This window comes from Schistocerca serialis, chromosome 1 (assembly GCF_023864345.2).
Source record: "Schistocerca serialis cubense isolate TAMUIC-IGC-003099 chromosome 1, iqSchSeri2.2, whole genome shotgun sequence".
Lineage (NCBI taxonomy): Eukaryota > Metazoa > Arthropoda > Insecta > Orthoptera > Acrididae > Schistocerca > Schistocerca serialis.
Genome location: NC_064638.1, coordinates 714739730 through 714752406, shown reverse-complemented (window position 1 = coordinate 714752406; position 12677 = coordinate 714739730).

Below are 12677 nucleotides of genomic sequence, written 5' to 3'. Positions count from 1 at the left end.
TTCTAAGAAGAAAACTTCTCAGTTTTATGGGCAGCTCATTGGCTGCTGGCCGATGCTTCTCTTGCATAGCATCCCATTGGAATTTAGTGCCGATCTCCACAGCGGTCTCCTGTCGTCGAAATAAACCCGTCACAAAACGTGCAGCTCTTTTTTGAACTTTTTCAATTTCATCACCCAGTGCAACCTAAATGAGCCCCAGGGGGTTTCTAGGATGAACCGACGGACCGACATCGAACAACTTTACCTTAAAACTTGACCGCCCCATCGTCCTCCGAACGACTCGCAGTTTGGCGTTTGCCTCATCCCACTACACGATTTTCTTGGTCGCTCTACAGCCTAAACCGAGCAACGTGACGCAATGATTAGCACACAAGACTCGCATTCGGGAAGACGACGGGTTCGCATGAGCTTCGGACCGTACAGATTTAGGTCTTCCGTGATTTTCCTAAATCGATTCAGGCAAATGCCAGGATGGTTATTTTGAAATGGCATTTCTGATTTCCTTCTTCATCTCTGAAACACTCCGAGCTTGTGTTGCGTCTCTAATACCCCGATGTCGACTGGACGTTAAACCCTGATCTTCCTCCCTTCCGCTACCTAACACCACAAAGGCGCCTGCCGAAGTCTTTTACGGACGTCACAGATCAGTCATTTATCACTGATGCTCCACTCAAACATGCAAGGGGCTAAGGCTTGCAGTCGCGTTTCTTATTGGTTTTACTAAATTTAAAGAGAGCCATGAGTACCGCATCATGCACTAAGCTTCTAATCATTCTGAATTTCACAGTAATTCACACCAGAAATCTCCTTCATACAAAGGATAGAGTCATCAGCGAACACTCTTAGAAAGCAAAAGGTCTATATTGCCAAAAAATACGTATGGTACAACGCAACTACTGGCTCGTTACACTTTTCTCAGGCACGCTCTGACTTTTTCGACGACTCTGCCTATAACTATGTGTTAGGCTCTGTAGCATTATGTGATTGCCCTACCATTGTAAATCATTCACTAACCGAGCAGTCGCTCGGCAACACCTACAGTTAGCAAATAACGTCCTGTGACGTGACGTGTTTATTGTGGAAGCGCCGTCAGAGATACAGTGAACTATTGACTTTGAAAGCCGCTGCGCGAAAGGCGGACAAAAGACGAACATTTTTACACATTCTTTTGATGTACGAGATATTCTCGATGAACAGTTACTCATTCTTCTGTCTCTGGTAATTTGTGTCGCACATGCATGTCTCGCAACCGTATTATTATTGTTTAAAAATATTATTTTAGTGTAATGTGAAAGTACCATACTGCATAGCAGTAGATTCATATGAGAAACTATATTGTGCGACGTGTATCTGGAAATGTGAAAAGATGTAAGTTCGTTATATATCGACTGCCATAAATTCAAAGTTAAAATGAAACTTTTGTATGGACTAATTATTTAGTATAGAACCTATGTCTCACTACTTCATGACCACACGTATTTAATTTTCTTTTACGTTTCTCCAAATTTTGGTGGTTCACAGTCACAATTTGTTTCGTCGAAATCGGTCGGAAGTTGCATACGGCGAAATAGTTTCTCCGCACCTTATTCTACTGGTAAATGCATGATAAACTTCGATACCTTGGGAAATTCATGTTGAGCTATCGAAAAACAATTACATTTTCAATAGTCATTTAGCCCTGACCAGTAAAGGTATTCAAAACCACTACAATAACTAATTATGCCTATTGGCCTAAATTACAATATACACTACTGGACATTAAAATTGCTACACCACGAAGATGACGTGCTACAGACGCGAAATTTAACCGACATGAAGAAGATGCTGTGATATGTAAATGATTAGCTTTTCAGAGCATTCACACAAGGTTGGCGCCGGTGGCGACACCTACAACGTGCTGACATGAGCAAAGTTTCCAACCGATTTCTCGTACACAAACAGCAGTTGACTGGTGTTGCCTGGTGAAACGTTGTTATGATGCGTCGTGTAAGGAGGAGAAATGCGTACTATCACGTTTCCGACTTTGGTAAAGGTCGGATTGTAGCCTATCGCGATTGCGGTTTATCGTATCGCGACATTGCTGCTCGCGTTGGTCGAGATCCAATGACTGTTAGCAGAATATGGAATCGGTGGGTTCAGGACGGTAATACGGAACGTCGTGCTGGATCCCAACGGCCTCGTATCACTAGCAGTCGAGAAGACAGGCATCTTATCCTCACGGCTGTAACGGATCGTGCAGCCGTTTCGATCCGTTAGTCAACAGATGCGGACGTTTGCAAGACAACGACCATCTGCACGAACAGTTCGACGACGTTTGCAGCAGCATGGACTATCAGCTCTGAGACCATGCTGCGGCTACCCTTGACGCTGCATCACAGACAGGAGCGCCTGCGATGGTGTACTCAACGACGAACCTGGGTGCACGAATGGCAAAACGTCATTTTTTCGGATGAATCCAGGTTCTGTTTACATCATCATGATGGTCGCATCCGTGTTGGGCGACATCGCGGTGAACGCACATTGGAAGCGTGTATTCGCCATCGCCATCGCCATCGCCATACTGGCGTATCACACGGCGTGATGGTATGGGGTGCCAATGGTTACACTTCTCGGTCACCTCTTGTTCGCATTGACGGCACTTTGAACAGTGGACGTTACATTTCAGATGTGTTACGACCCGTGGCTCTAAACTTCATTCGATCCCTGCGAAACCCTACATTTGCGCAGGATAATGCACGACCACATGTTGCAGGTCCTGAATACAGAAATTGTTAGACTGCTGCCGTGCTTGAAAATGTAATCACATGTCAGTTCTAGCATAATATGTTTGTCCAATGAATACCCTTTTATCATCTGAATTTCTTGTTGGTGTCGCAATTTTAATGGTCAGTAATGTATATCATTATGTGCTTTTCTCTGCAAATATATTTCCACCGCCAGTTATAGCTGTATGTTAACGCACGAAAGTAAATATATTGTTATAGCTCTGCCTGATAATCATTTCATCGATTAAGTAGTATCCTGATCGGAGCTTCAGTAATCTGGTACTCTGTTCATAACTGGCAGTGCGTAATTGCACGAAATACCTCCGAAAGACCGTAAACATGTTTACTGTTATCTCGCAGTGTGTTTATACCACAGAAATAAGAAAATGGTTCAAATGGCTCTGAGCACTATGGGACTTACCATACACTCCTGGAAATGGAAAAAAGAACACATTGACACCGGTGTGTCAGACCCACCATACTTGCTCCGGACACTGCGAGAGGGCTGTACAAGCAATGATCACACGCACGGCACAGCGGTCACACCAGGAACCGCGGTGTTGGCCGTCGAATGGCGCTAGCTGCGCAGCATTTGTGCACCGCCGCCGTCAGTGTCAGCCAGTTTGCCGTGGCATACGGAGCTCCATCGCAGTCTTTAACACTGGCAGCATGCCGCGACAGCGTGGACGTGAACCGTATGTGCAGTTGACGGACTTTGAGCGAGGGCGTATAGTGGGCATGCGGGAGGCCGGGTGGACGTACCGCCGAATTGCTCAACACGTGGGGCGTGAGGTCTCCACACTACATCGATGTTGTCGCCAGTGGTCGGCGGAAGGTGCACGTGCCCGTCGACCTGGGACCGGACCGCTGTGACGCACGGATGCACGCCAAGACCGTAGGATCCTACGCAGTGCCGTAGGGGACCGCACCGCCACTTCCCAGCAAATTAGGGACACTGTTGCTCCTGGGGTATCGGCGAGGACCATTCGCAACCGTCTCCATGAAGCTGGGCTACGGTCCCGCACACCGTTAGGCCGTCCTCCGCTCACGCCCCAACATCGTGCAGCCCGCCTCCAGTGGTGTCGCGACAGGCGTGAATGGAGGGACGAATGGAGACGTGTCGTCTTCAGCGATGAGAGTCGCTTCTGCCTTGGTGCCAATGATGGTCGTATGCGTGTTTGGCGCCGTGCAGGTGAGCGCCACAATCAGGACTGCATACGACCGAGGCACACAGGGCCAACACCCGGCATCATGGTGTGGGGAACGATCTCCTACACTGGCCGTACACCACTGGTGATCGTCGAGGGGACACTGAATAGTGCACGGTACATCCAAACCGTCATCGAACCCATCGTTCTACCATTCCTAGACCGGCAAGGGAACTTGCTGTTCCAACAGGACAATGCACGTCCGCATGTATCCCGTGCCACCCAACGTGCTCTAGAAGGTGTAAGTCAACTACCCTGGCCAGCAAGATCTCCGGATCTGTCCCCCATTGAGCATGTTTGGGACTGGATGAAGCGTCGTCTCACGCGGTCTGCACGTCCAGCACGAACGCTGATCCAACTGAGGCGCCAGGTGGAAATGGCATGGCAAGCCGTTCCACAGGACTACATCCAGCATCTCTACGATCGTCTCCATGGGAGAATAGCAGCCTGCATTGATGCGAAAGGTGGATATACACTGTACTAGTGCCGACATTGTGCATGCTCTGTTGCCTGTGTCTATGTGCCTGTGGTTCTGTCAGTGTGATCATGTGATGTATCTGACCCCAGGAATGTGTCAATAAAGTTTCCCCTTCCTGGGACAATGAATTCACGGTGTTCTTATTTCAATTTCCAGGAGTGTATATGGTCATCAGTCCCCTAGAACTTAGAACTGCTTAAACCTAACTAACCTAAGGACCTCACACACATCCATGCCCGAGGCAGGATTCGAACCTGCGACCGTAGCAGTCGCGCGGCTCCGGACTGAGCGCCTAGAACCGCTAGACCACCGCGGCCGGCACCACAGAAATAGAAGAAACATATTTTAGAACACTTAATTTGGGATAAAAAAGCATATTTATTATTCGCATCTGATAAAATAATTCCTTAAGGAACAACGAACTACGAGGCATGGTCAGGAAGTAAGTGTAGTAGATTTTTATATTTTTTTTTAGAAAAAAGTGTATTTAAAAAGTTACAGGATGTTGTTGATACACTTGTTGACTATTCTTCCACATGATCATCGTCCTGTTCAGTGCATGTGGTGAGCTATGGCACAAGCTTCTTTATGTCATCCTCGAAGAACTCTTCCGCTAACTCCGTCCTACACTTCAGAACCGGTGAAAAGATAATAATCTGAAGGAGCCAAGACTGAGGAATACCAGGGTAGTTCAAAACATTCCAACCGGATGATTCCAGGAGCGCCTTGGTAGCTAAGGCTGTGTGAGGACGGGAATAGTCGTGCAAGAAGCACACTCCTTTTGTCAGCCACGTCTCGATCCCTGAGTCAGCAGGTGGGGTCGTTTGCAAGACAACAATCATCTGCACGAAGAGTTCGACGACGTTTGCAGCAGCATGGACTATCAGCTCGGAGACCATGGCTTCGGTTACCCTTGACGCTGCATCACAGACAGGAGCGCCTGCAATGGTGTACTCAACGGCGAACCTGGGTGTACGAATGGCAAAACGTCATTTTTTCGGATGAATCCAGGTTCTGGTCACAGCATCATGATGGTCGCATCCGTGTTTGGCGACATCGCGGTGAACGCACGTTGGAAGCGTGTATTCGTCATCGCCATACTGGCATATACACCCGGCGTGATGGTATGGGGTGCCACTGGTTACACGTCTCGGTCACCTCTTGTTCGCACTGACGGCACTATGAATAGTGGACGTTACATTTCAGATGTGTTACGACCCGTGGCTCTACCCACCATTCGATCCCTGCGGAGCCCTACATTTGAGCAGGATAATGCACGACCGCATGTTGCAGGTCCTGTACGGGCCTTTCTGGATACAGAAAATGTTCGACTGCTGCCCTGGCCAGCACATTCTCCAGATCTCTCACCAATTGAAAACGTCTGGTCAATGGTGGCCGAGCAACTGGCTCGTCACAATACGCCAGTCACTACTCTTGATGAACTGTGGTATCGTGTTTGAAGCTGTATGGGCAGCTGTATGTACACGCCATCCAAGCTCTTTTTGACTCAATGCCCAGGCGTACCAAGGCTGTTATTACGGCCAGAGGTGGTTTTTCTGGGTACTGATTTCTCAGGATCTATGCACCCAAATTGCGTGAAAATGTAATCACATCTCAGTTCTAGTATAATACATTTGTATAATGAATACCCGTTTATCATCTGCATTTATTCTTGGTGTAGCAATTTTAGTGGCCAGTAGTGTATTATCGTGTTCCTACGATGCTCACTCTGGTCAGCCGAACCTCCTCTACCAGACAGTGCTGCCAATCCTCAAAAAACAAGACCCGTTATGGTCACAATACACTTACTTTCTGAGCGTGCATCGTATATTAATGTAAAGTAGCTGCGACAGTAGCAAGACGTATACTGAAACAATGAACGCATATTTTGCTTGATCGAGAATACATCTTACGCCAGCTCGATTTCATCTTACATTCTTTCCAGAACCACCTGAGGCAAATGGAACCCTGATCGAGGCTACAGCACACATCCTTATCCACCCTTGTCCAGGCCTAACTAGAACTCCATCTTGAAACTATTATTAAACTAAAATTACCTTTTTAAGTTTGAACTTATTTATTAATAAGGGTGAGTCCAGAAAGAATTGCTAATTAACTGCTGTATGGTAAGAGAGTAGGGAAAACTCGTGATACAGCAAACAACTATAAAGACTCCTTCCGTACGTTCTTTATTTGAGTGGTTGGCTGTCTTAGCTTTATACCGTGAATCCCCAATGTACAATGACGGGCAAAAAGATTGCCTGACCCGGATAATTTAGTGTGTCCCAGAACAGAACAACACGCATTCCGAAGTTGAGAAGTACCCGTGGTCACAACTCTAGCGGTCTGTGGAACTTCAGCTTCTTGTTTACATCGTCAAACAGAAGCAATATAATAGTTTGGGTTCAGTATATGTTCGAACTCATCGTATCATTTCTTTTGAAAATCATTATTCGAGCACGTAGAAACAGTTGAAATATAACAACTCCACGTCGACAGAATTACTACAACGGTGAGCACTTCACATCTGTTTCAGGGGCTCAGTGTTTAGGCTGACGGTTTACGAGCGTTCGAATCTAATTGGAGTCAATTGCCATTTTTTAATTGAGACCTGTGCAGCTAATATTTTAAACCTTAATTCACTACAAATTCTGCGGTTGTAGGCTTTTCTAGGTTCTATATTGTTTTAAATGGTTCAATTTTATAATAGTATAATCTTTAAAGAAAAAGACAAATGATCACAGTTAAAATTTTGAAAAGGGATATATTTATTAATAATTACTTCAACCGCCACGTGGTGTCTCTGTAGTTTTCAGCTAAGAAAAACGCATCAGCTGATTGGCATATTTTTCTAAGTACTTACGTTCGTTTTACACGAGCGAGTGGATGTGCCTTCCAACATCTGTCGTTTCCAGTTTAATATTTGTCCTTCAACTACGGTAGGCCTATTCGACCATTACGCTAAAAAGAAGAGACCATTAGCTCCCTGGTAGCGTGTAAGCCTGCTGTATTGTGAGCTGTAGTGTGTAACGGGTCGAATCTCACCCAGCCTCTTTCTTATCGCGTCGCAGATGTTTCGTGCTTTATTTACTTTGTGTTACTAATTTTTATTCTCTTTTTTATTTTTCTTCAATATTCTCTTCGGTGGTTTGTGAATGTGATGTCTAAAAACAATTTTCCTTGGGAGGCAATACGTATGTAACCTCCCATACAAATAAAAATAGCCGGCTGGAGCGGCCGAGCGGTTCTAGGCGCTACAGTCTGAATCCGGCCTCGGGCGTGGATGTGTGTGATGTCCTTAGGTTTGTTAGGTTTAAGTAGTTCTACGTTCTAGGGGACTGATGATCTCAGAAGTTAAGTTGGTTGGTTGGTTTTTGGGGGAGGAGACCAGACAGCGAGTCATCGGTCTCATCGGATTAGGGGCGGATGGGGAAGGAAGTCGGCCGTGCCCTTTGAAAGGAACCATCCCCGCATTTGCCTGGAGCGATTTAGGGAAATCACGGAAAACCTAAATCAGGATGGCCGGACGCGGGATTAAACCGTCGCCCTCCCGAATGCGAGTCCAGTGTGCTAACCACTGCGCCACCTCGCTCGGTCAGAAGTTAAGTCTCATAGTGCTCAGAGCCATTTGAACCATTTTTGAATAAAAATAAAATGCATCTGATCCCCCATAAAAATACAAATAATATAGTACCAAGTGGATTTGTATTTCGAAATTAATATTTTTGGCCTAATAACTATGTGGGCCTTTTACAGGAAACGAAATAAAATAAAAATGAAGAGTAGGCTCCATATAGCTTCAGTATTTTGTCCACATGCCATTGGTATCACGAAAAGCTTGGATCCTTCGAGGCACAGAATTTACAAGTCTATGGAAAAAGTCTTCATCCATGGCATTTCTCTCCCGTGAAGAATGAACCAAATCCCATAGGGCTTTCACAGTTCCCGAAGAAGGATCTGTCCACCTAAATGGTTCAAATGGCTCTGAGCACCGTGGGACTTCACATTTGAAGTCATCAGTCCCCTAGAACTTAGAACTACTTAAACCTAACTAACCTAAGGACAGCACACAACACCCAGTCATCACGAGGCAGAGAAAATCCCTGCCCCGCCGGGAATCGAACCCGGGAACCCGGGCGTGGGAAGCGAGAACGCTACTGCAAGACCACGAGAAGCGGACAGAGTTCACCTAAGGTGGCCCCGTACATTCTCTATGGGATTGAGATCAGGTGACTGGAGGCCACGGTAGGCACTGAATAATATTGTCCCTCCTCTGAAACCAGCTCTGAATCCTATTCTTAGTGTGTGATGGATGAGTATCATGTTGGTAAGTGCAACGTCCTTCGGGATACCAAAGTTGAGCTCCAGAAATGATTACATTTTCAATGAAATGTTCATAGTATGCTGAAATGAACTTACTTGGATAGGTTCTAAAGTTCCCGCACCCATGTAAGGCATGCAGCTCCATTTCACGCTTATGCGTCCGCTTCTAGAGCGTGTGGCCATGAAGCGCGCGTCGTACCGTTGGCCATCTGTGCGGTAAACAAAAGCAGGACCTCTTCTCGTGGGCCCAGTTGTGCACTTATCGAAGAAAGACTTTCCTCTAATTGACATTATCCCAGGAACTCACAACTGTTAGTCTGTCCACGGCTTGTTCGACAGACAGCGGTTCTTTAATAAAAGCACGACGGGACATGCTTCCATGGTCCTTTAATCTTCCGAGGACAGTTCTTGACGAGCCCGGGGAATGTGAAGCTTTCCTTCATTACCGGATAGGGTTGCCAGGTTGTGCGTTTTTCCCGTATTCTTACGTTTTTTTACTGTTAATTTCGACTTACGTTTTCTACTTCCCCGTACAACACTTTCTTCCGTTTTTTTTAAATATTTGGCGCTAAACTATCGTAGAACCCAACACAATTCTTCCTCTTAATATACATATAACAAAAATTCCTCCCCCCATGAACCATGGACCTTGCCGTTGGTGGGGAGGCTTGCGTGCCTCAGCGATACAGATAGCCGTACTGTAGGTGCAACCACAACGGAGGGGTATCTGTTGAGAGGTCAGACAAACGTGTGGTTCCTGAAAAGGGGCAGCAGCCTTTTCAGTAGTTGCAAGGGCAACAGTCTGGATGATTGACTGATCTGGCCTTGTAACAATAACCAAAACGGCCTTGCTTTGCTGGTACTGCGAACGGCTGAAAGCAAGGGGAAACTACGGCCGTAATTTTTCCCGATGGTATGCAGCTTTACTGTATGATTAAATGATGAAGGCGTCCTCTTGGGTAAAATATTCCGGAGGTAAAATAGTCCCCCATTCGAATCTCCGGGCGGGGACTACTCAAGAGGACGTCGTTATCAGGAGAAAGAAAACTGGCGTTCTACGGATCGGAGCGTGGAATGTCATATCGGGCAGGTAGGTTAGGAAATTTAAAAAGGGAAATGGATAGGTTAAAGTTAGATATAGTGAAGTTCGGTGGCAGGAGGAACAAGAGTTCTGGTCAGGTGACTACAGGGTTATAAACACAAAATCGAAAAGGGGCAATGCAGGAGTAGGTTTAATAGTGAATAGGAAAATAGGAATGCGGGTAAGCTACTACAAACAGCATAGTGAACGCATTATTGTGGCCAAGATAGATACGAAGCCCACACCTACTACAGTAGTACAAGTTTATATGCCAACTAGATCTGCAGATGACGAAGAAATTGAAGAAATGTATGATGAAATAAAAGAAATTATTCAGATAGTGAAGGGAGACGAAAATTTAATGGTCATTGGTGACTGGAATTCGGTAGTAGGAAAAGGGAGAGAAGGAAACGTAGTAGGTGAATATGGATTGGGGCTGAGAAATGAAAGAGGAAGCCGCCTGGTAGACTTTTGCACAGAGCATAACTGAATCATAGCTAACACTTGGTTCTAGAATCTTAAAGGAAGGCTGTATACATGGAAGAAGCCTGGAGATACTGACAGGTTTCAGATAGATTATATAATGGTAAGACAGAGATTTAGGAACCAGGTTTTAGATTGTAAGACATTTCCAGGGGCAGATGTGGACTCTGACCACAATCTATTGGTTATGACCTGTAGATTAAAACTGAAGAAACTGCAAAAAGGTGGGAATTTAAGGAAATGGGACCCGGATAAACTGAAAGAACCAGGGGTTGTACAGAGTTTTAGGGAGAGCATAAGGGAACAATTGACAGGAATGGGGGAAAGAAATACAGTAGAAGAAGAATGGGTACCTTTGAGGGATGAAGTAGTGAAGGCAGCAGAGGATCAAGTAGGTAACAAGACGAGGCCTAGTAGAAATCCTAGGGTAACAGAAGAAATATTGAATTTAATTGATGAAAGGAGAAAATATAGCCGGTCGAAGTGGCCGTGCGGTTAAAGGCGCTGCAGTCTGGAACCGCAAGACCGCTACGGTCGCAGGTTCGAATCCTGCCTCGGGCATGGATGTTTGTATAGTCCTTAGGTTAGTTAGGTTTAACTAGTTCTAAGTTCTAGGGGACTAATGACCTCAGCAGTTGAGTCCCATAGTGCTCAGAGCCATTTTTTTGAGAAAATATAAAAATGCAGTAAATGAAGCAGGCAAAAAGGAGTACAAACGTCTCAAAAATGAGATCGACAGGAAGTGCAAAATGGCTAATCAGGGATGGATAGAGGACAAATGTAAGGATGCAGAGGCTTATCTCACTAGGGTTAAGATAGATATTGCCTACAGGAAAATTAAAGAGACCTTTGGAGGTAAGAGAACCACTTGTATGAATATCAAGAGCTCAGATGGAAACCCAGTTCTAAGCAAGGAAGGGAAAGCAGAAAGGTGGAGGCAGTATATAGAGGGTCTATACAAAGGCGATGTACTTGAGGACAATATTATGGAAATGGAAGAGGATGTAGATGAAGATGAACTGGGAGCTACGATACTGCGTGAAGAGTTTGACAGAGCACTGAAAGACCTGAGTCGAAACAAGGCCCCCGGAGTAGACAACATTCCATTGGAACTACTGACAGCCTTGGGAGAGCCAGTCCTGACAAAACTCTACCATCTGGTGAGCAAGGTGTATGAAACAGGCGAAATACCCTCAGACTTCAAGAAGAATATAATAATTCCAATTCCAAAGAAAGCAGGTGTTGACAGATGTGAAAATTACCGAACTGTAAGTTTAATAAGTCACAGCTGCAAAATAATAACGCGAATTCTTTACAGACGAATGGAAAAATTAGTAGAAACCGACCTCGGGGAAGATCAGTTTAGATTCCGTAGAAATGTTGGATCACTTGAGGCAATACTGACCCTACGACTTATCTTAGAAGTTAGATTATGGATGGGCAAACCTACGTTTCTAGCATTTGTAGACTTAGAGAAAGCTTTTGACAATGTTGACTGGAATACTCTCTTCCAAATTCTAATGGTAGCAGGGGTAAAATACAGGGAACGAAAGGCTATTTACAATTTGTACAGAAACCAGATGGCAGTTATAAAAGTCGAGAGGCATGAAAGGGAAGCAGTGGTTGGGAAGGCAGTGAGACAGGGCTGTAGCCTCTCCCCGATGTTATTCGATCTGTATATTGAGCAAGCAGTGAAGGAAACAAAAGAAAAATTCGGAGTAGGTATTAAAATCCGTGGAGAAGAAATAAAAAGTTTGAGGTTCGCCGATGACATTGTAATTCTGTCAGAGACAGAAAAGGACTTGGAACAGCAGTCGAAAGGAATGGATAGTGTCTGGAAAGGAGGATATAAGATGAACATCAACAAAAGCAAAACGAGGATAATGAAATGTAGTCGAATTAAATCGAGTGATGCTGAGGGAATTAGATCAGGAAATGAGACACTTAAAGTAGTAAAGGAGTTTTGCTATTTGGGGAGCAAAATAACTGGTGATGGTCGAAGTGGAGAGGATATAAAATGTAGACTGTCAATGGCAAGGAAATTCTTTCTGAAGAAGAGAAATTTGTTAACATCGAGTATAGATTTAAGTGTCAGGAAGTCATTTCTGAAAGTATTTGTATGGAGTGTAGCCATCCATGTATGGAAGTGAAACATGGACGATAAATAGTTTGGACAAGAAGAGAATAGAAGCTTTCGAAATATGGTGCTACAGAAGAATGCTGAAGATTAGATGGGTAGATCACATAACTAATGAGGAAGTATTGAATAGGATTGGGGAGAAGAGAAGTTTGTGGCACAACTTGACCAGAAGAAGGGATCGGTTGGTAGGACATGTTCT